General features: G+C 37.6%; 1 non-coding gene across 1 annotated transcript; it reads left to right on the top strand.

Moving 5' to 3' along the window:
• Positions 1-10,039: 10,039 nt before the first annotated feature.
• LOC115853479 (U6 spliceosomal RNA) lies at positions 10,040-10,143 on the top strand. Its single transcript, XR_004039602.1, has one exon. It is a non-coding gene; the product is annotated as a U6 spliceosomal RNA (small nuclear RNA).
• Positions 10,144-27,153: the final 17,010 nt, after the last annotated feature.

Below are 27,153 nucleotides of genomic sequence, written 5' to 3'. Positions count from 1 at the left end.
CACTATATCCCTGGATCGCCAAATGTGCTATTTTTAAAAAATGATTTCTTCTTTAAGTGGGCTTATCTAAAAGGCAGAAGAGTACAGGGAATGAGAATCTTTTCAGTCTCTCAGCTCTTTCCTTGGGGGTGAAGCTTAGAGAGTTTTGAAGCCTCATTCTACTTCTTAATATCTATGTGCCTGGGAAAGATAACCTATTTCAGGTCTGTGTAAGGTTTTATAAACTCAGAGGTAAGGCTCTGTAAAATGTGTATAATAATAGAACATCTCTCCTAGTGTTTTTAAGAGGAGTAAATAAAATAATGTAAGCTATTTACAAAAATTTATATTATAGGGTAAAAACCCAAAATTACTATTATTAGCTACTCACTGGACTATAGTTTAAGAAAGAAAGGGGGATTATTCTTATTGGAAATTAAAAAATTCTGTGGTGCCTTACTGTTCCTGAGGTAATGGGCATAAAATACCCTAGTTATAGCTGAATAAGGGACAAGAAATAGAGGGGGCAACAACACATTAGTTTAATATATAAAAATATTACTCTGATTCACTCTCCATGCCATAGTGTCCTATGTAAAGAAAATAATATACTCATAAAATTAATGTAAGGATTACATAGGAAAATAATGCATTCAAATTTCTTACCATGATGACTGATACATAGTAAGAACTCAGTAATGTTAAGTGAATTGACTTGTACAAGCACCGTTTCTCATGAATTCAGAGGAGAAGAACACATATAGGAAAACGTTTATCAAGAATAAAATGTAGGGCTTCCCTGGTGGCGCAGCGGTTGAGAGTCCACCTGCCGATGCAGGGGACACGGGTTCGTGCCCCGGCCCGGGAAGATCCCACATGCCGCGGAGCGGCTGGGCCCGTGAGCCATGGTCGCTGAGCCTGCGTGTCCGGAGCCTGTGCTCCGCAACGGGAGAGGCCACAACAGTGAGAAGCGTGCATACCACAAAAAAAATTAATAATAATAATAAAATGTAACAATAGCCAATTGCATAGTTATTTCCTAAAACTGACCTGAGTAAATTAGCCATCTAGTAAGAATATTGAGCCACCACCTTTCTAAATTAATGTTAACTTACACTAACATACTACAATCTATTACATAAAGGCCTATTACACTAATCTTCTGAGGTAATCCTCAAAACCTGTGAGATAGATATTATCTCTCTTTAATGAGAGGTTACAAGTCCTGCAGAGGTGACACACAGTTGTGTCAGAGCTGAGATGAAAATCCATGAATTTAGGTTCAAAGTCTCTGGACTTTTCCACCAATCCAGAAATTTTTCATATGCAGAAATAGAGCAAGCTATTTCTGCCACTTCCCAACTTTTCCCATTAGGACTCCCCTGAGACCTCTCACTCTTATCCAAGTTCTTTCTGGCTTAGTCTTCCATGAAAGTTTTTGTGCCTTATCTTTTTCTAATTAGTTTTGAAACAGAATGATCATGTGCATTCTTTTCACTGGATCTGAGCCACTGCAGAGCCTGAAAGAAAGGTGACAATATATTGTGAGGATGGGAGGTGTGAGCACTTAAGAAATAAATGGAATTCAAATGTGTATGTCGGTTCAGAATAGGCAGGAAAGAACCAAGAAAATGGTTTTCATTTACCTTCCTTTTAATCAAAGCCTGCATTTGAGGAGATGAGGTCCATCCCTCAAGGCAGAAGGCTAAGGGCTCTGTAATCACCAGATATTAATCTATGGTAGAACAGACTCTACCGTCTACCTCTTTCCTAAAATGGGGAAAATTCATCTTTTAAAGACACATCTCTAGTTTACCTTCCAGATAGATAAAACTTTATATCTGGTAACACTGATATTAATTAATTTTATCATATCTCATTGCCAGGATTCATTTGTTTCTTCATATACAAATACTGTAAAATCACTAAGACATTAACCAATAATGAAAATTTGCATAAAAATAGAGAACTTGTGCACCAGGGTGATAAGTACAGTACTTAGTAGCATAAGAAATATTTTGTGTATTAGTATTGGTATATGAGAAGCTAAAGTTGATTCATCCATCATTGCTTCATTGAATTTTAATGTTTTGATCAACTCATTATGATATTACAGTTTTGGGTGAATTTTAATGAGTTCAAGTATTCATTAGGATACAGTATAATTATTTCCATGGAGTATGTGCTTTGGTTCAGTGATATTTTATTGAATCATATAATTATGAAATCAAATGCAGCATCATAAACATCCATAATTGAAGAGACATGTAGCATTATTCATTGAAATCCTGGCATTTAAATTCAAAATTAAGTATTACTAACACCTTTGCTGGAGAGGACAATGTAAAGTATCTGAATCATGTCTTGCTGTCACAGGAAAAACTGCATCCAAGTAAGTTTTTAATAATTCATGCTTCAAAGTCACCAGTGACATAAAATAACATGGTGAAGATGTCTAAATTTTATTATAAAACAAAACTCTCTCATTGGTTAGCATTTTTTAAAAAAGGAGAAAAAGGAAACCTACCCACTATAGACATAAGTAAAAAGATGACCTTCGGTGAAGATGTAATTTATAAAATGTGTAAAGTATAATCAATTCAATTGTAATCAAGAATAAGACCAGGGCTTCCCTGGTGGCGCAGTGGTTAAGAATCTGCCTGCCAATGCAGGGGACATGGGTTAGAGCCCTGGTCCAGGAAGATCCCACATGCCGTGGAGCAACAAACCCTGAGAACCACAACTACTGAGCCCGAGCGCCTAGAGCCTATGCCCTGCAACAAGAGAAGCCACTGCAATGGGAGGCCCACGCAACACTACGAAGAGTAGCCCCCACTCGCCACAACTAAAGGAAGCTCATACGCAGCAACGAAGACCCAATACAGCCAAAAATAAATAAATAAATAAATTAATTAAAAAAAAAGAATAAGACCAAAACCACCAGTGGGAGTGGCCTAAAACTGTGATTAAAAATAATGTTAAATGTGGCTGCTCTGCAAAAAAAAAAAAAAAAAAAGATAATTAAATCTTACTTAACTCCTTAGTGTCAATTTCAAGAGGTTTCCACTGGCTAAGACTTTGTAATTGGGGCTGTTTCTTTACTGAAGTAGAAATAAATTTTTCAGATACATGTGTTATCCTTTGGGTCCTTCCTGGTTTCTGTAGTGGAATGGCTAAATTGATCCGGGTACAGATTCATGACAATTAAAGCATGACAGGATCTCACTGGCATTTTGGGGTGAAGAGCTGATACCTGTTGTCAGAACTCACGTCCCAGCCATTTGCCTCTTTGTCCTGCTTTCGGATTTGCGCTGCTGGCAACCCTGCGTCACCCCACAGGGCACAGGGAGAGATTCTGGGTCTACTGAGGGTCACACGGGGGCCACAAGATGTGAAAGACATTGTCGCTTTTGGACCATCTCAGGTGTCTCCTACTGCCTCATGGCCTATTCAGGGGCAGAGGAGAGGCCTTCTCTAGCGGGAAAATTTTCAGTTTGTTCTCTTGAGGTCTACATTTTGATATGTCCTAAGGAATTCAGAAAAACAGGTTCTTCTTCACAAAGCCTGGCATTCAAAGGCTTTTCTGATGCACACCCAAAAATCCTGTTTTGGATACCAGAGGTAAAATAATAAACTCTTTGCTCCAACAATCCTTATGCCTTATCCTTCAACCCTCTTCCTTGCTTTTCTCCTCCTCCCCACAGATGAATGGCTCAGGAAACCATGGAAAAGACTGGTATATGAAACTGTACAAGGAAAGCCCATACTAGTACATATATAAAATATTAATATATATTATTACCTTTGTTATACATGTATAAATAATTCCTTATTAAATACCTTTGCTGGAAATATTGCTTTGAATTTCTGACTACTTTTGTACTTAGTTATTTACAAGAAAAATTATTTGCTCATACTGTAATAAACTTTATAATATTTAAAAAAGTATTGTTAAATTCATTCCAGAAAGCTTGTATGAGGGAGCCCAATTGAGCCCATCCTGACCAACCTTATCTTGGCCAATTGAGGGTGGTAGGGAAAGAGAGGGAGAGACAATGAGAGGTTTTGAGAGAGTTGTGCTTCATTGTATGTATTTACATAAAAGGAAGTTGAACACTGGCCTCTTTTTTGAGGATCATTACTCACATTTTTGTCTATTCTTAACTGTGGCAACATTTAAGACTGGTGATATTGTGCTTTTGTTATCAACTTTTATGAGCTCTTTATATATTAAGGGTATCAAATCTTTGTCATATTTATTACAACTTATCATTTTCCTTTAGTTTTAGATTTTACCTTTCTGATGGTATTATTTATTATAATTGCAATTTCCATAATCCTTTTACACTTTAAGTCCTGCAAGTACATAAACCACAACTGTCTTATTCTTTAGTTTATCCTAAGTACTTTAAAACAGTAACTATACATACTTGTTACTCAATAAGTAGAGCAACCTAAGGTGAGCTAAAAGTAAGGAATCAAAACATGAAAAAATAAAGATTTACTTTTTGCTACGTAGAACGATTTGGCTGGCTTAATTTTGTTCTTTTCAATTGTAAGAACAATTTGTACTTTTAATACGAATTACTAGAACTTCAAAAGGGAAACTGAAAGAGGTTGAATAGTTTCACAATCAAATATAATTTTTTTGTATTATCTGTATTTCGCTATGAATGTATTTTGCATTTCATTTATATTTCTTTGTACCTGTGAGCATACTGAATGTGGAAACAATTATCCTTTTTATTTTTTTTTAATTAATTTATTTATTTACTTATTTTTGGCTGCATTGGGTCTTTGTTGCTGCACATGAGCGGCAAGCGAGGGCTACTCTTTGTTGCGCTGAGCGGGCTTCTCATTGCAGTGGCTTCTTGTTGTGGAGCACAGGCTCTAGGCATGTGGGTTTCAGTAGTTGTGGCACACAGGCTCAGTAGTTATGGCTCGAGGGCTCTAGAGCGCAGGCTCAGTAGTTGTGCACATGGGCTTATTTGCTCCGCAGCATGTGGGATCTTCCCGGACCAGGGCTCGAACCCGAGTCCCCTGCATTGGCAGGCAGATTCTTAACCACTGCGCCACCAGGGAAGTCCTGTCCTTTTTAAAACTAAGTATATATAACACTGATTTGGGATTGACGTAACCTTCCTAATATGAATGATCGTTTCATGTGACTACATTTTGTTTACAAATTTGTGTTACTACTCCTTCCCCAAGCTCTGTAACCTTTCAATTCTTAATATTGGGATTAATTTCAGAAAGTAGTGTTAAAAGATAAACTGAGGCATATTAAAAATTTTAAGAATTTATTTGTGCAAAAATTAATTCAAATCAGGGAGTGCTAAATGCGAAATGGTTAGAAGTGTTCCACTGAGAGGAACTCAGTAGAGATTGGGGTAGAGATTTTATAGAGAAAAAGGCAGAGGCAAAGTTAGGAAATCATTGACTGCAATAACTTAAAGAGTAGTTGGCTCTTTGTGACTGGTTGCCCTTAGGTTTCAACTTTGTAACCTTAAGGCATTTACAGGCTTAGAGTCTGCTTTGCTTATGTCGAACACCACGGCACTAGAACCAGGTCACTCTAATGACCCCCTTGTTTAATTAATATAACAGTGGTTACACTTTTCTGAAAAATATGTATTCAAATGATAGCAATTGTAATTTTAGTACTAACTGATTAAGAAAATTGATAATGCCAAATGAATTTGAGTATATATATCAGCAAATCAATATGTATATCAGCATACACTTGAAAAATGAGATATCCAGTCTATAGTCATGGCACATGGATTTATAGACCCCTTCCAATACCTGTCTTAACCTCAGTGTCATTCGCTCACTCAAACCCTCTTGTATGGCTCACACATTATGAACCACTGTTTGAAGAGGATAAATGCATGTCAGTCATCCCCCAAATTTATAATCCTATGAAAATGAACAAACATCACTTTAAAAATGGTTGATTTGTCTGCTGGTTTTCCTCAAAGCATAATTTTCTCATTCCCAAAGCAGAGAGTTATTTCCTACTTGTCAATCTTTCAAGATTAAAACTGGCTTTAGTCTACTGCAAAACCCAATAATAATTTGAAGAATTATGGGCTGGCTTCTTCACCCCAAATCTATGTAGGATACTCTGACATATGTTACTATGGAGAGGACAGTTGGTACTTTTAAAAAACAAAAGAAGAGCATTTTGTTTTTTCATGAAGGAGACATTTCAGTATCTTACGTGCTCATTTGCAATCACATAAAATGTTTTCTTTTTCTTTAAATGTCAAGGCGATGTTTCTGTGATAAATGTAAAATCATATTCATTCTTTATACCTTAAGCGACTTTAGCAGATGGGAGACAAACAATTATAAGTAGGCATTCCTGAGGCTAAAGCAAAAACACCTTTAGAACTTAAATTCTTATATAAGTGGTAATAATTTAAAAAATATTTTTGTGCTCTAAATATTTTTAAGGTGCAAAATATATACTAAAGTACCAAGAAGGCATTCACACACTCACAGCAAATTTAATTGCATATCCAGCTGTATTTAAGTATGACTATCATTACTCAAATAATCAAATTTATTTTAACTGCTAAAATTACTCTAGCAATAATAGGTCTTATACTTTATCATTCACCACATATCCAAATTACAGTATTGTCAGAGTTATTTTGCTCACAACAATTGTGGGAAGTGTGGAGATTAAGTATTATTGTCCTCATGAAAATTCCAAGGCAGAGAGAATGGGAGGGCCCAGCTCTAGATCAAAGAGATAATTAACGGTAAAGATAGGACCAGAATCAAAATAAATCCATTCTCTGCCAAGCTTTTATTCAACCAGAGTACCTGTCTCTATTGGCAATAATATAAAATGCTTTATTATATTTAATATTTATAAAGAAAGTCTTAATTCTATAGTTGATGTTCTACATAAAAATGGTTAAAAAGATTATGAACATTGTTGCCAGGAAAATAGTTATATCCTATCAACATTAATATAAATGATAATATTATGCTGGGTAGGGGTTGCCCTTCTCTCCGCCCACCTGTCCCCCACTCCCCCCCATGGCTCCAGGCAGATCTGCTTTCACAGTTTCAGCTTCAGGTCACCTGGCCTGAGGTGATGGACCTAATGATATCTGAATCACCTTCAGGGCCATTCTCCCCTTTTCGTGAAGAATAGCACACATTCACAGCTAAAAAGTTCTGTCATCCTGTTCTATAAAATCAAAAAGGTCCAAAAGCCTTCCTTCACTCTGTCCCGTTTTCTCCGTTCTCTGTAATCCCATCTGGCAGTATTTCTGCTGGTATAATCCCATCTCTGATCCTGGCCTCTACTTGATGGCTGATTAGGTCCATGGTTTGTATCCACTCTGATCTCATCAAAATGGTCAGTTACACTCTCAGTGTCCTCTTCAGAATATGCTTTCTCATTGTTTTGCAATATGGATAGGCTGAGAATTTTTCAAATCTTTAAGTTCTAGTTTCTTTTTGCTCATTGCTTAACAATTCCTTCTTCAACTTATTTCTCTCTTGTATTTTACTATCAGCAGTCAGGAGAAAACAAGCCGCTCCTTCAACACGTTGCTTAGAAATCTCAGCTAAATATCCAGTTTTATCACTCTCAAGTCCTATCTTCCACAAGACACTGGAACACAGACACACAACACAGCCAAGTTCTTTGCCACTTTATAACAGGAATCACCTTTTTCTCCATTGTCCAACAACATGTTCCTCATTTCCATCTGGACCTCGTCAGAATGGCCTTTACTGCTGTCAACTAAAAAATTATTCACAACCTAAAAGTTGAGAGTTAGAGTTATGTTTTATTCGGTGGAGATTTTTAGGACTTCAAGCCCAGGAGGAAGCATCTCAAGTAACCCTGAGAGAACTGCTCCAAGGAGGTGATGGGGGAGCTAGGATATATAGGAGTTTTGCAACAAAGGGCAGGTAGTCAGGAACATCAAAAGATTACTGTCAATTAAAGAAAACCATGTGCCTCTTGGCCATCTGTATGTCTTTGGAGAAATATCTATTTAGGTATTCTACCCAGTTTTTGATGACATTAAGTCTCATGAGCTGTTTGTAAATTTTGGAGACTAATCCCTTCTCAGTCACATCATTTGCAAATATTTTCTCCCAATCTGTGGGTTGTCTTTTCATTTTGTTTGTGTTTCCTTTTCTGTGCAAAAGCTTTTGAGTTTAATCAGGTCCCATTTTTATGTTTGTTTTTATTTCCATTATTCTGGGAGACAGACTGAAAAAGATATTGCTGCAATTTATGTCAGAGAGTGTTCTGCCTATGTTTTCCTCTAGGAATTTTATAGTGTCCCATCTCACATTTAGGTCTTTAATCTATTTTGAGCTTATTTTTGTGTATGGTGTTAAAGAATGATCTACAATGAGATATCACCTCACACCAGTCAAAATGGCTATCATCAAAAAATCCACAAACAATAAATACTGGAGAGGGTGTGGAGAAAAGGGAACCCTCCTACACTGATGGTGGGAAGGTAAATTGTACAGCCACTATGGAGAACAGTATGGACAGAGCTACCATATGACCCTCCTGGGCATAAATTGGGAGAAAAACATGGCCTGAAAGGATACATGCACTCCAATGTTCATTGCAGCACTGTTTACAACAGCCAAGACATGGAAGCAAACTAAACGTCCATCAACAGAGGAACGGATAAAGAAGATGTGTTACATTTATAATGGAATATTACTCAGCCATTAAAAAGAATGAAATAATGCCATTTGCAGCAACATGGATGGGCCTAGAGATTGTCATACTGAGTGAAGTAAGTCAGACAGAGAAAGAGAAATATCATATGATATCCCTTACATGAGGGATCTAAAGAGAAATGATACAAATGAACTCATTTAAAAAACAGAAACAGACTCACAGGTTTAGAGGACGAACTTATTGTTATGGGGGGGAAGGGTGGGGGGAAGGGATAGTTAGGGAGCTTGGGATTGACATGTACACACTGCTATATTTAAGATGGATAACCAACAAGGATGTACTGTGTAGCACAGGGAACTCTGCTCAATGTTATGTGGCAGCCTGGATGGGAGGGGAGTTTGTGGGAGAATGGACACGTGTATATGTATGGCTGAGTCACTTTGCTGTGTACCTGAAACTATCACAACATTGTTAATAGGCTCTACCCCAATATAAAATAAAAAGTTTAAAAAAAAATAAAGAAAACCAGGTATGTGAAGTTAAAGAATTTAGCACTCTTCTATGTGTGGGAAGATGCAAGAGTCTGGGCTCACTGAAATCATTCCTTTGATATGCACCTCAGCCATCTGGGGTGTGTGTTTTCACATCCTGAGTTTCCTCACTGTAGGGAGTGGCTGCAGTCTGATGGGTGCTAGATGGCAGGTATTCTTTCCTTCCTGAGTTTCCTCGGGGCTCAAGGGCTCACTCTGGAGGGCTGCAATCATTGATGACTGTAACATCCTTTGTTTACTGATGTGGCAGGCAATATTCCATTTATCACTGTCTATATTTCTACCAACATTCTATATACATGATTACTTTTGTATTCTCTAAGAAGATGGAAGATTTATTCTCCTTTCCTTTCTGAACTCTCATCAGGATCACTTTTAACAGTCCATAGGCTTTTCCTAACACGCACCTCAAAACTCTTCCAGCCTCTAAAACTTCCACATTTTTAGGTATTTGTTACAGTGGCACCCCACTTCTTACTACCAAAGTCTATCTTAGTTCAGGCTGCTATAACAAAATACCATAGACTGGGTGGCTTAACAAACATTTATTGTAACAATATTGATATAATTATCATGTCAATATTGATGTAAATGAGAGTACTGTTACATGTATCATATTATAAAATCAGTGTTTAGGGACTTCCCTGGCAGTCGAGTGGTTAGGACTCCACCCTTCCATTGTAGGGGCCCTGTGTTTGATCCCTGATCAGGGAACTAAGATCCTGCAAGCTGGACTACATGGCCAAAAAAAAAAAAAAAAAAAAAAAAAAAAAAAAAAAATGACGTATTGAATGTGGATTAAAATTAATTTAAAAAGTTGTTTAAAAATCATGTATGTTCTGGCAGCACATGCACTAAAATTGGAATGACTCAGAGAAGATTAGCTGGGCCCTTGCAAAAGAAGACACACAAATTCATGAAGCACTCTGTGTATTTTGTGAAGCATGTTCTCTTAGAGATTATTGTTTCATTGTAAATCTGAAAGCGATCCTGCAAGACATTCAATGGTGGATCACCACTTTTAGAGGAAGTAGGTTAATAATTTTTATACTTAGTAATTTTTAAAGTTTAAATTTTGCATTTTAAGTGCTAAAAGTGACCTATTTTATTTTCTGAATTAACACTACGTTCCCCTGTATTTTACCTTTTTCTCTTGAAGTGAATTTAGAATTAAATAATATTTTAATGTGGTGTTACTACAATGTAGTATACAGGTATTGCATATAATCCACCAACTCATTTGTCATCTACTGGAGATTTCCAAAGGGAATAAAAAATAATTTAGACATTAAAAAATAGGTATTGATAGGACCTGGAGATTACCATACTAAGTGAAGTAAGTCAGACAGAGAAAGAAAAATACCATATGATATCCCTTACATGAGGAATCTAAAAAAAAATGATACAAATGAACTTATTTACAAAACAGAAACGGACTCACAGACTTAGAGAACTAAATTTATGGTTACCGGGGGGAAGGGTAGGGATGAGGGATGGAATGGGAGTTTGGGATTGACGTGTACACACTGCTATATTTAAAATAGATAACCAACAAGGAACTACTGTATAGCACAGGGAACTCTGCTCAATACTCTGTAAGGACCTAAATGGGAAAAGAATTTGAAAAAGAATAGATATGTGTATAACTGAATCACTTTGCTGTACCCCTATAACACAGCATTGTTAATCTACTATACTCCAATAAAAAATAAAATTTTAAAAAAAATATTGCAGAAGCATCATACATTTTACAAGTATATTAATAGTGTGAAATAATAAAGAGCTACCTTGATCATAACAATTAATTTTGTTCTTTAATTATCTGTTACCTGCTGCATCTGACTTTTCTATGTATATGTTCACATCCAGAGAGGCAAAATTTTAAATACCAATTTATAATTAATTTGAAAATTTTATTACACCTTTATCGTTGTTTGAGCTCCAGAATTCCTTTTGAGAATTCATCACTGAAAAGGTGTTGAGGTGAAAGAAAAGGTGAGAAGGAAAGGTAATTTTAGGAATATCAGAAAAATGTACCGTACATTGCAATGTCACTTTGGAAAAATACGTGTAGCATAGTAATTAGAGTAATAAAAGACAGTATGTAAAACAATATGTCTAAAGTTCAGACCTTGAGTATTTAATGAATATGCAACTTGATTTAGGTAAAAGCAGTTGTGACCTGTCCTGATGAAATGGAAAAGAACTGGCTTATAAAATTAAAAAATAAATAAATGAGTAGCAATGCATGAGTTAAACAAATATATATTTATCTCAAAACTGAATATTCAAACAAGAAATAAAGGAGCAGCTTTATCAGAACAAAATGCAAATTGTGGTTAATATTGACATGATCTGTGATTAATGATATGAGGAAGGAAACACATGCTAAGAATTGGTACATGATTTTATTGACAATACATTCTGTTGTAGAAAAGTCACAATTACATCTGTTTATGGTTATATGTTTCTTAAAGTGTCATTTGTGACATCTGAAAATGTTTTAATTAAGGGTTTGTATCTAATTCGATCTGTACCCAAAATAATCTTGATATAAATGACATGAAGTGTTGAAAACACTTTAGTAAAATTATCATTTCATAATAATTGAAAGAAGTGGACTCATTCAAACAATTTATACCTCAAATATTTACATACAAAATATGAATTCTCAATGTTTTTAAACTGATGACAGTAGAAAATAATATAGAACTCTATTACAATAGAGACTGTTCACTCGAAAGCATTTCTGTGTTTTTTCCCACTACTGCTATTTATTTCATCCAAACAAAAATATTTGCAATTTATATACCTGACAGTATCTGATAAGTCCATTTCTTCTTCTGTTAGATAAGTTTATTCAGATGCCTACCCTTAAAATAGTGCTAAACTATCTTATGCACAGTTCTCTTGGTGGGCACGTTTTTTAACCATGCATTTTCCTACATCACCTTGGATACAGCTGACTAATCCAGAGCAAATAGTTTACCCGCGGCAATGAATATACAGCCTGGTCAGGTGTTTTTAGAATAAAAGATGCACAAATTACTCTCAATGAAATTTGAATTAATTAAATCTGAGAGAATAAGGTATATAAGATTACCAGATGAACGGTATGAGGAAGAGTTAGAATTAAAAACTACGCAATAGGGCTTCCCTGGTGGCGCAGTGGTTGAGAATCTGTCTGCCAGTGCAGGGGACACGGGTTCGAGCCCTGTTCTGGGAGGATCCCACATGCCGCGGAGCAACTAGGCCCGTGAGCCACAACTACTGAGCCTGCGCATCTGGAGCTTGTGCTCCGCAACGAGAGGCCGCGACAGTGAGATGCCCGCGCACGGTGATGAAGATTGGCCCCCGCTCGCCGCAACTAGAAAAAGCCCTCGCACAGAAACGAAGACCCAACACAGCCAAAAATAAATAAATTAATTAATAATAAAAAACACCCCTACACAACAGAAAATGTTCAAGTCAAAGTTACGCAGTAAAGCAATTATTCTGAAGCAGAAGAATGTTATTGGTAGAGAGAGGTGTACAGTAACAACCAGATACACAGTGAGAGAGAAAACTGATGTTGCAGTGCAGCACAGCCCCATTGGTTTGGGATGACTTCCACGTCTACTCTGCATGAATCTCCACAGTAACCTCCTTTCTCTGACTGGGCGTATCTTCCTTGACAAAATAGTGTTGTGCCAGATCTAAAGAACTCAGAGGGTAACTTGTAAAGCCATATAGGGGAGAAAATTCTCCCATTCCAACAAAAATTTCTCTGAAGAATTCCTCTAAGAACTTCTTTTACCTACAAGTCAGCAAATTGGGCTCCAAAAGTTATTTCATATGATAAGTATATACAAGACCCATTAATTGCCTACTTCTTAGATTAAGAATCCTGACAGTTGGTTGAATTATCCTTATAATTTGCAACAAGACAATCCAACTTTTCATGGCTGAAGCCTCCAAAGAATGTAATATGTTGGTTTTAATACACACTGAGGAAAAAACAGGTACTAATCTGCATTTGTGTATTAAAATCAAAACAACATCTTAAGGAGACTAATTATAAGGATGACTGATAGACACAAAAGGATAAACTTGGATACTGATTGCCCTAATCATCAAAAGATGACCCACTTTAAATTATTTTTAAGGGCCTTTCCTCTTCTGCCCCTCCCCCCGCAGTTTTGTCTTTTTAAATATAATTTTATTTTTGGCTGCGTTGGGTCTTCGGGCTTTTCTCTGGTCGCAGCAAGCAGGGGCTACTCTTCGTTGCAGTGCGCGGGCTTCTCATTGCGGTGGCTTCTCTTATTGTGGCTCACGGGCTCTAGGCGCGCGGGCTCAGTAGTTGTGGCGCACGCGCTTAGTCACTCCGCGGGCATGTGGGATCTTCCTGGACCAGGCTCAAACCCGTGTCCCCTGAATTGGCAGGCAGACTCTTAACCACTGCGCCACCAGGGAAGCCACCCCCCACCCCCCGCAGGTTTTGAATATTAGCAATTGGAACTGGAAATCTCATTGTCACATTTTTGCATTATTAAATGATAGAACTTCATTTCATTTTTACCAGCTTAATTGTTAGAAATATTCATTATGCAGAAATCTTAGCCCCATTGACTCCTTACTGAGTAAAGCTATTATGCTCATTCCAGTAATTTTAGTAATCTGTCGCATTTTAATTCTTCCCTTGAAATAGTGAATACTGAATAAAATTGAAATCCCTTCAAATATTATTTCAATCTACAATTCAGAAAAATTTTTAAAGGAGTAAAAGGGCATGTGTCCTATGACTGGATCCACTTAAAAGAGAGTGCCTATCTTGTCCAGATCCCCAGAGGGACAAAAATTCAAAATGAGTTAACATTTCAGTTTTAAATTACCCTCTTCTGTTTAGATTTTAAATTTCTGAGTGAGTTACACTAATCTATATTCAACACTTTTGTTGGAGTAGAAGGGCAATAGTTATGTGTTAAAATTCACTTGGGAAAAGAAAAAGGTCTACAAAGAAAAAAATAAAGGAGAGCAATATTTATTATAAGAACTACTTTTTAGACCTCTTTTCCTTGTCCTTGGAAGAATTTTAACTGAAAAGAAATATTACTTATACCGTTTTGCTATTCTCTTGAGGTCTGTGACAGGATTAGCTGGCAGGAATCTTGGGGCCAACTTGAATATGAGGCTCCGAAGGGAGAAAAGCAAATCAAACTCAGTCTCCAGAAGTTTCTCTGCTACACTGGCTGCCTGGGAGGCTGCCTCATTGTTCTGTGTCTTTTGGGGGTTAAGATGCTGGCACTCTTTCCTCTGAATATGACTGCTGTGTCTATGTCTGACCCTTAGGATGTCATAGTGCTTTTTAGACTATGGGAAGTCATTTGGGAATTATCAAATGCATTAGAATTATAAGTAATGATTTTATAATTCTCATTTTGCTCCAGCTGGGATTCAGAAAAATATGCTTTATATTTAGCATTTTCAAAGAAATTTAATGAAGCATTACTTAAGTACTTCTTGCTGATCCTTTTTCTTTTGCGGTACGCGGGCCTCTCACTGCTGTGGCCTCTCCCGTTGCGGAGCACAGGCTCTGGATGCGCAGGCCCAGCAGCCATGGCCCACGGGCCCAGCCGCTCCGCGGCATGTGGGATCCCCCTGGACCGGGTCACGAACCCGTGTCCCCTGCACTGGCAGGCGGACTCGCAACCACTGCGCCACCAGGGAAGCCTGCTGATCCCACTTTTTACAAGGTGGCAAGCGTGCCAGCTCGCAATTATTCAAGTCAGTGGCTAACTCTCAATGAGCAGAGAGTTTAACCCATTGTTACAAGTTCCTCTTCCAACTCATCTAAAATATCAGAAGCACTTTCTTGAAATATATTTGAACTATTTAGTTTTCTTTCATTTTTATGTCTCCTGGTACAACTCCCACGTTGAAATTGCTCTTGTGTGACTCGCCAATGAATTTCATGTTATGAAAGCAAAAGGAAGTTTTTTGGTGGTGTTATCTTGCTTAACCTCTTTTCATTCATTCACTTAAGGAGTTATTGAACATTTACTATCACCAAGCACTGGGAAACAGAGGTGCACAAGACAGAGAGAGACCATATCCTTATGGTATTTATAACAGGGGAGAAAGCAATTCTCACTTTCTAGTTTTCTTTCAGTTAAAACCTACTCAGCTACCAAAGTGCACTAAATCTAGATAAGAAATAATAAGGATTTAAAATCAGGGACAAAAAAGAATGAATGTATTCAGATATATTAGGAATGTGGGTTTAGTGATTACATGCATATGAAGATTGGGGAGGGGTAAAGTTAAGGAAGTCCTCGAGGTTAATTTGGGTCCCTAAATAGGTGATAGTGTCCTTTCCTAAGACTGGGAACACTGAACTGCAGCAGGTTTGGGAAGAGCTCATAAATCCAGTATTGCATGTGTTGAATTTGAGGGGGTTGAGAGAAACTACTGGGAATGTTAAATAGTCAATTAAATGTATATTGCCCCAGAAAAGAGGCTGAAGATGCATATCTTAAAACAAACAAACAAAAAAACTCATCACACACAGCAAAATATGATGCCAATTCCCTGATATCTTTGTGATCATGGGTCTAGCATCCATGTTGTCATCAAAAACAGAAGACTGAGACACATTTATTCCTCATATTTTCTTATTTCCCATGTCTTTTCCATCATTGTGTCCCCCCAATTCCACTTTTTAAATTTCCTCGTCCTCACTGTACCACTTCTCACTTTTCTGGGGAATTGCAATAGCCTGCTAATTCAAGCTCTTTCCTCAGCAGCAGCATTACAATGAATATTTATATTGCTGCCAGAGTGAGCCATTTAAGATAGAAAACATTCCTATGTTTTCTTTTTTCTCTTCTTCCCAATGTTAACTTCTAAAAGGTCTTCTTATGCTTTTTTTTTTTTTTTTTTTGCGGTACGCGGGCCTCTCACTGTTGTGGCCTCTCCCACTGCGGAGCACAGGCTCCGGACGCGCAGGCTCAGTGGCCATGGCTCACGGGCCCAGCCGCTCTGCGGCATGTGGGATCTTCCTGGACCGGGGCACGAACCCGTGTCCCCTGCATCAGCAGGCGGACTCTCAACCACTGCGCCACCAGAGAAGCCCCTTATGCTTCTTGATAATGCCAGTGGAGTGTTTTCTCTCAGTTTTCCATACTTCTATCTTTCCAAAGTATATATGGACATAAAGTCCCTTTGATTATTTTCTCCTTTGCCAATTGCTTTGCTTAAAGTCTAGCATATAGATTGTAAAGCATTACTTTCATTATGGAAGTAACAGAGAGGAATAAGACAATGGTTAACAGCATAGCCTGTGAAGAACAGCTATTAGCATTCAGAATCCAGCCCCAATATCTACCAGCTTGGTGACCTTGGACAATTAAACTACCTGTGCTTTATTGTCTTCACATCTAAAACAGGTATAATAATAATGATATTATTAATATATAATAGTGGTATATATACCACTATTATATAATAGTGATAATATTTCACAGTATTGTTCTGAGGATTGAATTAGTTAATGCATTAAAGTGCTTAGAATGGTACCTGACACAAAGAAAACACAGCATGTCACTATTATTATTAACTATATAAAAGATGACTTCTGAATACTAATAAAAGAGGGACTTTATATATTAACTGAATTAACTTAGTTATTAATGTAGTTAAGATTTATTGTGTACCTGATGTACGACAGGCACTGCCCCAACACTGGTTATATAGGAGCAAACATAAAAAAGTATCGTTTCTTCCATCAAGAAAAATAGCACCTGGAGGAAGAAATGTATGTTACACATCTATGAGGAGTGATGTGCTTATCAACAGCTGAACATCACATGGACATAGCATATTTAGTATTTTTGAAATAAGATTTATCTTTTTATTCTAAACCTACTTTGCTTTTGCTTCTTGGTTTCAATAATGGAAATATGTACTCATTTGCTCTATTCAGAACTGGGAATTGTCCTCCATTCCCTGCCCTTTGATTCATGTATTTAACAAGTATTCATTGGGTACATTCTTTGGTGATATAACATTAAACATAATGGATACAATCCCCACGCCCTCAGAACCAATGCTATTGTGCATGTCTGTATGGTCAGGCCACACAAGGTGGCTGTTCTCTTGCTCTTTGTACGTGCCCTGCTCAACTAATGCCTGCTTCACCTACATCCTACTCACATGACCGACCTTCCTACATACTTACCGCTGCCCCAGCTAGTGACTGTTCTAACCTTTAGCTCAGAACATCACCACCATGATAGCTTATCAGAGGGATGGTGAGGGGTGTGCCCTTCTGCTAGTTTCTCTGGTAACCAATGAGCCAAACTGTTGGCCTGTGTGGTGCAGCCCAACAATATTTCACATTCGTGGTAAATTTTCCTTAAAGAGGTAGTGGTCTTGTTGGTGAGAAGAAGTCAAACATCTAAAGTACTAAACTGCATTAAATAGTTAACTCATTCAAGGAAACAATGTAAGAGCTGCTATAAGGCAGCGAGTGACTCTCAAGAGAAGGAAAGAGGATTGCAGAGTTAGAGGGGGCCATCTTTTTCAGGAATGGTCACTGAAGTTTTTTCTATTAGACATGGAATTTATGAGATGGAGGTCTTGAGGCAGGAGATAGATGGGCCCTCAGGGAAAAAGGTTTGAGTTTGTTCCCTGTGGACCCATACTCTGAGATGGGAATAACAGGACAATTGAGAGAAGAGGCTGGGCCCTGCCCAGACAGAAGATAAGAGACCACATGTTCCTCATTCTTGAAGTCAGGAGACCTCCCGACTACACATGCACAGAAAGGCTCCTCGGAGGTCAAAAGGGGAGTGATGCCAAGTGGCCAAATCTACCCACAGGCCTCTTTGGTAGAATCCATCTTGGCTAAGAGATGCACTCACACACATGGGAAAATCCTGAGATATACCAAATACGGACTTTGAACTGGCAAATCAAAATGATTGGCCAAAGGAAACCCAGAAGAAATGCCCCATGTAAGTGATTCAAACTGCCACGAGGGCGCGACTCTCTCTCTGAGCCCACCCGTGTGTCTATCCACATGTACCGTACTCTTTTCTCCTAATTAATACTTTACTTGTTTCACTACTTTCCGTCTTTTGGGGAATTCTTTTTCTGCAAAGTCGTAGGGCCAGGGTCTTGTCACCGACCACTAGTCTAGTGGCTACGATTCGGTGTTCTCACTGCCACCACCCGACTTTAATCACTGGCCAGGAACTGAAACCCTGCTTCAAGTTGCTGCAGGCCGAAGCCACCCGAGATCAGTCTTACATAAGGGAGGAAATATGACATTCCAGAGAGATTGAGTCAAATTCACTGTTTTCCTTTAATTTCTGGTCAAATGCCTGACTGTTGGTACTCCATCTCAGCCCCAGATTGGAGGTCTAGATCTTAGAAGTAGAAAATGACATGGAAGAAGACTCAAAAGTCACTAAATTACATTAGCAAGTACCTAGCCAGTCCACAGGGGATCCTAACACCCACCTTACCCCCACAGCTAGCTTTTTTGCTGTGCTCATAATTTGTCCATTTTCGCCAGAATTGTTTCTGTACATGGTTACTAAGGATTTCTGAAATGGCAGAATGGATCCAAAATTGCTTTCATAGTGCTAGAATAAAGTTTAAGAGAGCTTGTCTTGGACACAAAACCCATGGGGAAAACCTGAGAGGCCCAATAGAAAAAACAGCATTAGACTCATGCCCCCAGAGCTTGTTTTGTCTGCATTTTCATGAAACCTCAGTTAGCCTTTTCTATTTTCTCCATGTTTATCTCCACTGATTCCTGTTCCCACCAGGCCTGTTTATAGATTTGTTTATTCCCCCTGCCAGTTGACAGTGACCTTAGCACATGCTGTGCCAGTAAACTTATTTTGTGAGTTCATGGTCTTTTGTTTAAATTCTGCCTGCTCTATGACCCTGGCTTTCCAGACAAATTTGGGGTTCCCCATTAACATAATTTCCTGATCTGATACGCAGTCGCTTAATGAAAGGAAGGTATCTTAATTAAAACTATGATTAGCTGTGTCAATTCAAATGAAAATGACTCTAATTTAAACATAGGCATAGAATTTTAAAGTTAGAAGAGGCCTCAGGGATCACCTAGTAAATGAATGGTTTTGGTAATTGTTCTTCCCTGCTGGGTACATTAGCATCTGCATTGTATTCACTGCTATCAAATACATACTTTTAAAAGAGATAGATAATAAGACCCTCAGAATATGGAAAGTTCCTAATAGTTGTACTTCTTAACAATCTTGCTAAAGTCCTCTGACCTTACAGTTCATGGCATAATTATTTATTAGTCTAGGGATAGAATCATTTATGGCTTAGAGTAGATAATAAAAGGGATTACTACCCAGGCAGTTTCTTCCTTAAACTCAGTTTTCCTAATCTCTTTCCCTATGGCAACAGAGCAATTACTTTTCAGCATGTTGATTCCTTTGTACTTTAAATATAGATAAATGTAATCATGCTGAAAACCTGGGGGGTTAGCTAATGCTCCTGAATTGAAATCCCTAACTGCAGGAAAGCATTGATTCACAGCTTAGTTTTCTACAAAACCTGGTTACAACTGTATGTAAAGAACTAGATTGGCTCTCAAGTAAATCTGTAACTGTCATCACTGTGAAGAATAAAGTCTAATATGCCTGAATCTTGATTAAAACATTATTTCCAGAAAATGGAATAAGTTTGTTGGTTTTTGTTTTGTTTTCTAAGGAATTACAAGTAAAACTTGGTTGATACACAAAGAAAGATTATAAAAATAAAAGGATGCTTGGCTTAAGATGGGGAGAAGGAAAATGATACAGCAGAGCATAACCTCTGGAATACGTAAAAGAATCAAACAAATCATACATGGAAACCAAATTATGCCAAAGAGAGAGTGTTTTAAAGTTAATATTGTACAAGAAACCAAGTAAGTTTAAGGAATGTAAATCTGTGTATCTCACAAGAATTGAGTCTTTCAAAGACCAGAACACCTGAATCAAGAAAAGTTTCTAAGCACTGAGCCTGGAGGGGTGGGATAGGGAGGGTGGAGGGAGGGAGACGCAAGAGGGAAGAGATATGAGAACATATGTATATGTATAACTGATTCACTTTGTTATAAAGCAGAAACTAACACACCATTGTAAAGCAATTGTACCCCAATAAAGATGTTAAAAAAAAAAAAAAAAGTTTCTACAAGCCTGGGTGTGAACTTGCCCTAAATGACAGTCAATTACACCAAAAACGAAAGTCCATTGAAAACACTGTGAGAATTCATGGGTCTTATGTCACCTACTCTATTCTTATCAGTTCTTGAATGGCTCACAAAACATTGTAAATATATCATAACTGGGACAGTTAAATAAAAATCTATGGCAGGAACTTGTATTCTATATCATTATCAAAATGAACTTTGAATTTATTATTCCTTGGGTTAAGAAGACTGAAGACAAAATAGCTAAAGTATCTGAAGATTTTCTTCCCCTTTTTAAGAATAATATTAAAACATATCATTGTGTCAAGGAGGAAGAAAATTTTTTTTTAAATTTAGTAACAAGTGTAAATGGGAGAGAGCCAGGAAAAGTGCGTAATTCTCCAAAATGGCCTTAAATACCATCTTCAACTAAAGACCAAAGAGGATTTGGGGAATGGTGGTTTGGGACTTCAAAGGGGAGGAAGGCAATTCACACAGAGATGGAAAAGTAAATGTTTGGTAAATAAACGCTTGCTGGGCCACGTGGAGACAATGGGACTCAGAGTGGACCCTGATCTCTAAGCTCTGTGGCGTTTCCCCCACCAAACCAGCCCATATTCTTTGTAGATTATCTCTGGTGATAGCTCTGTTCCAGGGACAGGCCCTTTATCTAAATTTTTAAGCAGTTTAGGGAGAGGTAAGTCTTCTGTTTCTAAAAATAATCAGCCTAAATTAATCCTCATGCCAAAGAGACATATTTTGGAGTGGTAAAGTTTGCTTCCCTACAATGGAAAATTGTTGTAATCTTTGATTTTCTCATCTGAATGGTAGAATGCAGGCCAAAATTATATAATGGCATGTCTCTAGAGAATTAAAAGGGATAAAGAAAATGCCTCTCCCAAAATGCACGTTTAGCAACACTCATGTTCAGTGATGGTAGATGTGACGTTCTGAGAGAAGCCAATGTCTACTGCTCAGCTGTACTATGAACTACCAGTAACTGATGATGAAGTAGGTGGTTGACTCGATTACATTAGTATTGTCTAAATTTATAAACATTGTTTCTTGATTCAAGAAATGCTCTTGTAGGTGGAAACATTTTCCCTTCTCTTCTAAATTCTTTGGCTGGTCTAATTAAATTGACACAAGACAGATGAACAGGAGAAAAACAAGTTTAACTTTGTATGTATAGGAGCTCCGTGAAAATATGAGACTCAGAGAAGTGACCAAGGCAGGAAGCTTTTATACCTTTTAGATAAAAGTAAATAAATTAGTGAATAATTGACAAGACAAAGGGATTTGGGTTTGAGGTAATAAATTAGTGAAGAAGTAAAAAGGGTGGTTTATGCAGCCTTCTTGGCCCTACGCTGTCTCTGGTAAAAAGGATACCTTCTCATCTCCTGGTCCAGTGAGGATACCTTTCCCATGGAAGATTTGTTTCCTGATTTCAGGACAAAGGAGGGTCAGAGTGTCCTTGCACCAGGTTACTTATTGCGTAAGTAACTTTAACTCATGTGTGCCAAAGGGACATCTTTAGGAGTGGCATATTCCTGCTCTTCTTTACAATCTTTCAATGCAATAGTTGAAGTAGTATTTTGAATTAAATTCTTAGTTATTAACTGAATAATCAGCTCTATCTTTAACTGAATAATCATCTCTAATCACCTGTATCTTGAGACCTTGTACATAATTGATGCAGGTGTTACTTTGGGTCCTATTATGTAGAGCAGGTGAAAACAAGATTTAAAAAAAAGCAGGTTTTAGATCATGAAAAGTTCTGAGTGTGTTGATAAGGTCATATTTTATTCATTTAGTCAATACTGATGCAGAGGTAATATTTTTAAGCAAAAGGGTTAATATAATTAGATTCATCATGGAAAGGTGATTCAAATAGCTTGAAAAGGGACTAACTGGGGCAAGATGGGAAAGTCACCCAGCTCTAATGATCCACATAGAAAATTTATGGGGTCAGAATAAAAAGCATTAGGATGGAAAGGATGGTAAGGATTAAAAAATGATCAGGAATAGAATTGTATGTGCCTTACTCCTGATTTGATATAGGGCAGAGAGAGGGAAAAAAAAAACAATCCAGGATAACAATCACATTTGTGGCTTGGGTTTCTAATGAACAGTTGGTTCATTTTCTCAGGTAGTGGGTATAAAAATAGAACACATTTGAGAAAGGAAGATTTTAGTTGACTTTTGAATACATAGAGCTTGAGATGACGGTGTGAAAATGGCAAGCAGGTTGAGTTCAGAATTTCTGTTACTTAGATGATAAAATAATGAGCATGGTTGTGGTAGCCCAGGGAATGAATATAGAAGACAACTGAAGATGAAATTCTCAGAAATATTGGCTTTAGGTTGAGAACCAATGCTCAAAAGGATGAGTGGGAAAAACAAAACAAAACAAAACTGTAGAGCAAAAGGAGGAAAATCAATAAAGACTGTTGTCCAATTAGCCAAGTATTAACAGTGTTTTTTGAAAAGACTGAAACAATGAATATTGTCAAATCTAACTCCAGAGGAAAAAGAATGAAAAGATGCCCTGTGATTTATGAATGAAGATACCATTATTATCCTTAATCCATCAATATTATTAGAGAAGAGATAAATGGGCCCAGAAATATTCTAGAAATTCTAGAACTGGAGGAGTTTTATAGAGCAGATAGCTTCAAATTTTCATGAGAAACACTTGTTAACAAAAATTGAGCCCACTGCTCATATAAAAGTATAAATTATATACATTCACTACTCTATTATAAAACATAGCAGGATTAAAATCTGCATATAGTTTAATAAAGTGGAAATAACTAAAATATTTAAAATAAATATATTTTAGCCAATATAAACATGCTTGGTCTCAAAAAATGTGTAAGAGGCAGTAAAAAGCACGCTCTTTAAAAGTCCTCTCTGACGGTATGAAAATGTTAAATTAATTGGTCAGAACCACCTTGCCCAAGTCATATAGGAAGTTTTGTTTCCTTCAAAGATTATCTCAAAGTTGATGAGCATCCTCTCTAACATGAAGTTTTTAGTCTGAATAATAAAAGCAGTAGTTTATTTTTAAAGAGGATGCTGTTTATTATTATTCATATTATTTTGATCAAAATATCTGTTTATCACTGAAGAGGAAGGCAATTTCTTTTTTTTTTTTTTGCGGTACGTGGGCCTCTCACTGTTGTGGTCTCTCCCATTGCGGAGCACAGGCTCCGGACGCGCAGGCCCAGCAGCCATGGCTCACGGGCCAAGCCGCTCTGCGGCATGTGAGATACTCCCGGACAGGGGCACGAACCCGTGTCCGCTGCATCGGCAGGCGGACTCTCAACCACTGCGCCACCAGGGAAGCCCGAGGAAGGCAATTTCTAAAGTGACTTCATATCCTGGGAGGGAAAAAATCCCACTATAATGATCTCACTACTCCCCAGCATCTCCACATGTTCCAAGGACAAAGAAATGAAAATCATTTCAAAAGCTTTCAGAGGTCAGCTGATCTTGGTGATACAGTAAGACAGGAGTACTGTAAATTCTCTGAGCATCAACTCCTTCCGGAAAGCAGTACACTCATTTCATTTAAGCAATTTGCCCTTAGGATGAGTTCATTTTTACGCAGATTATTTAAAAATCTTTTCAAGAAACATGTATTCTTCTTAAAAGAGAGATTGATTTTCATTTGCAATGTGCACACAGACATTCCACCTGGTAAGTAGACTATGTCACTAAAAATTAGTTTTAACCTGAAAAAGTTATTAGCTTTATTCTTTACTATTAGCTAATGGTAGGGCTATTACATCCCATTTTTCTTCTCTATCAGGTAACACACAAGTGTAGAAAAAAATGTATTGCCTCTTCCTATACTGTGTGTATTTTACTTTTTCTACATGTTGAGCAGGTATTTATTTCATTGGTAGCAGACTCTCAGTTGGATAACAAATCTGTTATGTAATTTGGGATCAGAAAATTATATGAATTAAAAAAATCAGATTTAGATGGAATATTGCAGTCTTTATTCAAAGATGTAAACATATTATTAACTAAGGGAGGCAAAAGATAGAAAAGTAAACTGAGCAGTGAAATCTGCCTCGTGTTTATCCTTAATTCAAAAGGGCACTATTGGGCTTCCCTGATGGTGCAGTGGTTGAGAATCTGCCTGCTAATTCAGGGGACATGGGTTCGAGCCCTGGTCTGGGAGGATCCCACATGCCACGGAGCAACTAGGCCCATGAGCCATGGCCGCTGAGACTGCGCGTCTGGAGCCTGTGCTCCGCAACAAGAGAGGCCGTGATAGTGAGAGGCCCCAGCTTGCCACAACTAGAGAAAGCCCTCGCACAGAAAAACGAAGACCCAACACAGCAAAAACAAATAAAAATTAATTAAAGCTCATACCAATCTCATGACGTTTAAAAAAAAAAAAAAGCACACTATTGTGGGCTTGACTCATCAGTTCTGTGAATCAGCCTCATCTTGAAAAGTGAAGCAAACTTCGCTCTATCTCACTGGGATTTCAGGATTCGATGCTAATTAATTAGTGATTACAACATATTCTGAAGAAGCAAATACTCATTAAATAGCAAGCTGTTGCCAAGGTTCTTTCTCCTCCCCTCGCCAGTGAGTTCTGCGTGAGTTTGAACAAATCATATAAAGACTTGGGGCTTCAGTTTCACCATCAAGACAGGATAAATTCTAAATGGTCTTGGATAGCACTGTAGGTCCCTGTGGGCTTTCCTGGACTAATTAGTTCAGACTTATTTTTTGCTGCCCCTCTTATTACCTACCCCACCCCCCCTGCCCCCATTCACATCTTATGCTCCAAGAATACTCAATTACTTGTAGCTCCCAGGAAAGGTTCTGTTTTCCCATGCCTTCATATGTGCTGTTCTTTCTGTGCAGAACGCTTCCATCTGAAGAGCTGGCCTGAACTAGTTCCCTTCCCTTTCAGCCCATCCTGTAGTGCTCCTTGCTCTGAGAAGCTGAGGTGATCTCCAGGTCTGTGCTTTCTGGCAATGTCCACACCACACTTGTTCATTCTACATACTCTTAAGTGAGTCATGTCTATCTGCCTGGTATACCATTAAATAGTAAGCTCTTCAAAGGGCTTGAACTTTTTCAAGGATATGACTTTGATGTCCCTATTCATATAGAGAATGTTTAACACCTTTATTGAATATACTTACATAATGGGTTTATTCAATGTATTTTTAAAAGTTAGAAAATTAATTTATCATTGTAAATGAAATATTCAAGATCAAAGAACACTCTAAAAATGTTTACTGAGCAACTACTATATACTAGGACAATTTATAAGTATTGAAAATATAAAGCTAAATAATACAGAGTCTTTGTCCTAGAGGTTTTTAAGACCAGAGGAGCAGGCAGGACGATGAACAGACCAAAAGGAGAACAACCCGGTAAGTTCTACTGAGGGATAAACAGAGGTTACGTACTATGTAAGGCCAGATAATGGAGAAACTAACCCTGCCTAGAAGACATAAGGATCATCAAGCTGGTAAAATTTAAACTGGTCTTATAGTTTTGGTAAGAAAAAGGAAGAATGACTGACTCTTTTAAAAGGAGTGAATGGAATGTGCAAAGATAAAGAGTAGTGAAAATATTTTGGGTCAAATAAAGAATGAATTTCCAAAATATCAGGGCATCAGAAACTTTTCTTTAGGTAGATGAATTATTTTCCAGTTTGGAAGAACTTCCAGGACCACAGGAGAAGACTTGCGTATAATGAATCTTAAGGAGGGAGAAATTAATGAATGTATGAACACCTTACAATTTAGGGACTGGTCTGTAAGCATTTGAATTTCATTCCTCCAGCAGCCAAACAAAACACGAGTAGTCACTGACACCACATTGTGTTTTTTGCTCTCTTGTGTGGATCTCTTTATTTTCATTAACTTTCAGGGTCATCATGCTTTGAAATTGGGAGGGAGTGAAAGGACTCACTCCTCCTGCCAAGTAACACATTAGCATCGTACATTATTTTCTAACTGCATCCAATTGCAAATGTCACCAAACAGCTATTAAACAGCAAGTCCTCTGCACGAAACTCAGTGGTGCATGACACCTCTGTTTAGGTGCGGTTTTTTCCTGAAAGGGTGATTATTCTTAGAAGGAATATTTCATTACCCTCAATCTGAGTCTAGTTTATGCAACCATAACCTGAAGCCTCATAAGATATGTAACCAAACCTCCTCCATATAAAACTATCAGTGTTTGTGGGTTATCTTGGTGAACCATCTGTGTGACTGAAATGCACTGTCCAAGTTATGCGTCAGAGCTGATTAAAACTCTCATCAGTTGCGTTGCTGAAATTTTAAAAAGCTTCTATTTTAAGGCATGATTTGTATTAACCTTCACTTGAAACAAAGCAGTGTTCTCTGCAGTTTCCAAGCAACACATCTTTTTCAATTACTGTTTAGCATTGAATTCCAGCCCTAGATTCCTAATGCACTTCCCTTCTTCACTATGTGTATATTTAGCCTTGCAGAGGAATGTAACTACTGCATTACTTTGACCAAATCTGTTGTGTGTCATGTGTAAACCTTCTGTAAACAAGATAAATGCATTAAGACATTCAAAACTCAATTACAGCAGTTGAACTTAATTTCAACAAAGGAAGAATTCAATTTAGTTAAAACTATACAAAAATATTTTTACTGACTGGAATTTTCATCTTATTTAAGAAAATACAGAGTAAAAATTCTGAACCCAGATACCATATTCACTCTTACTTTATAAAT

This window comes from Globicephala melas, chromosome 18, assembly GCF_963455315.2.
Source record: "Globicephala melas chromosome 18, mGloMel1.2, whole genome shotgun sequence".
In the NCBI taxonomy this organism is placed as follows: Eukaryota; Metazoa; Chordata; class Mammalia; order Artiodactyla; family Delphinidae; genus Globicephala; species Globicephala melas.
This window is presented reverse-complemented; position numbering and strand designations above follow the sequence as displayed.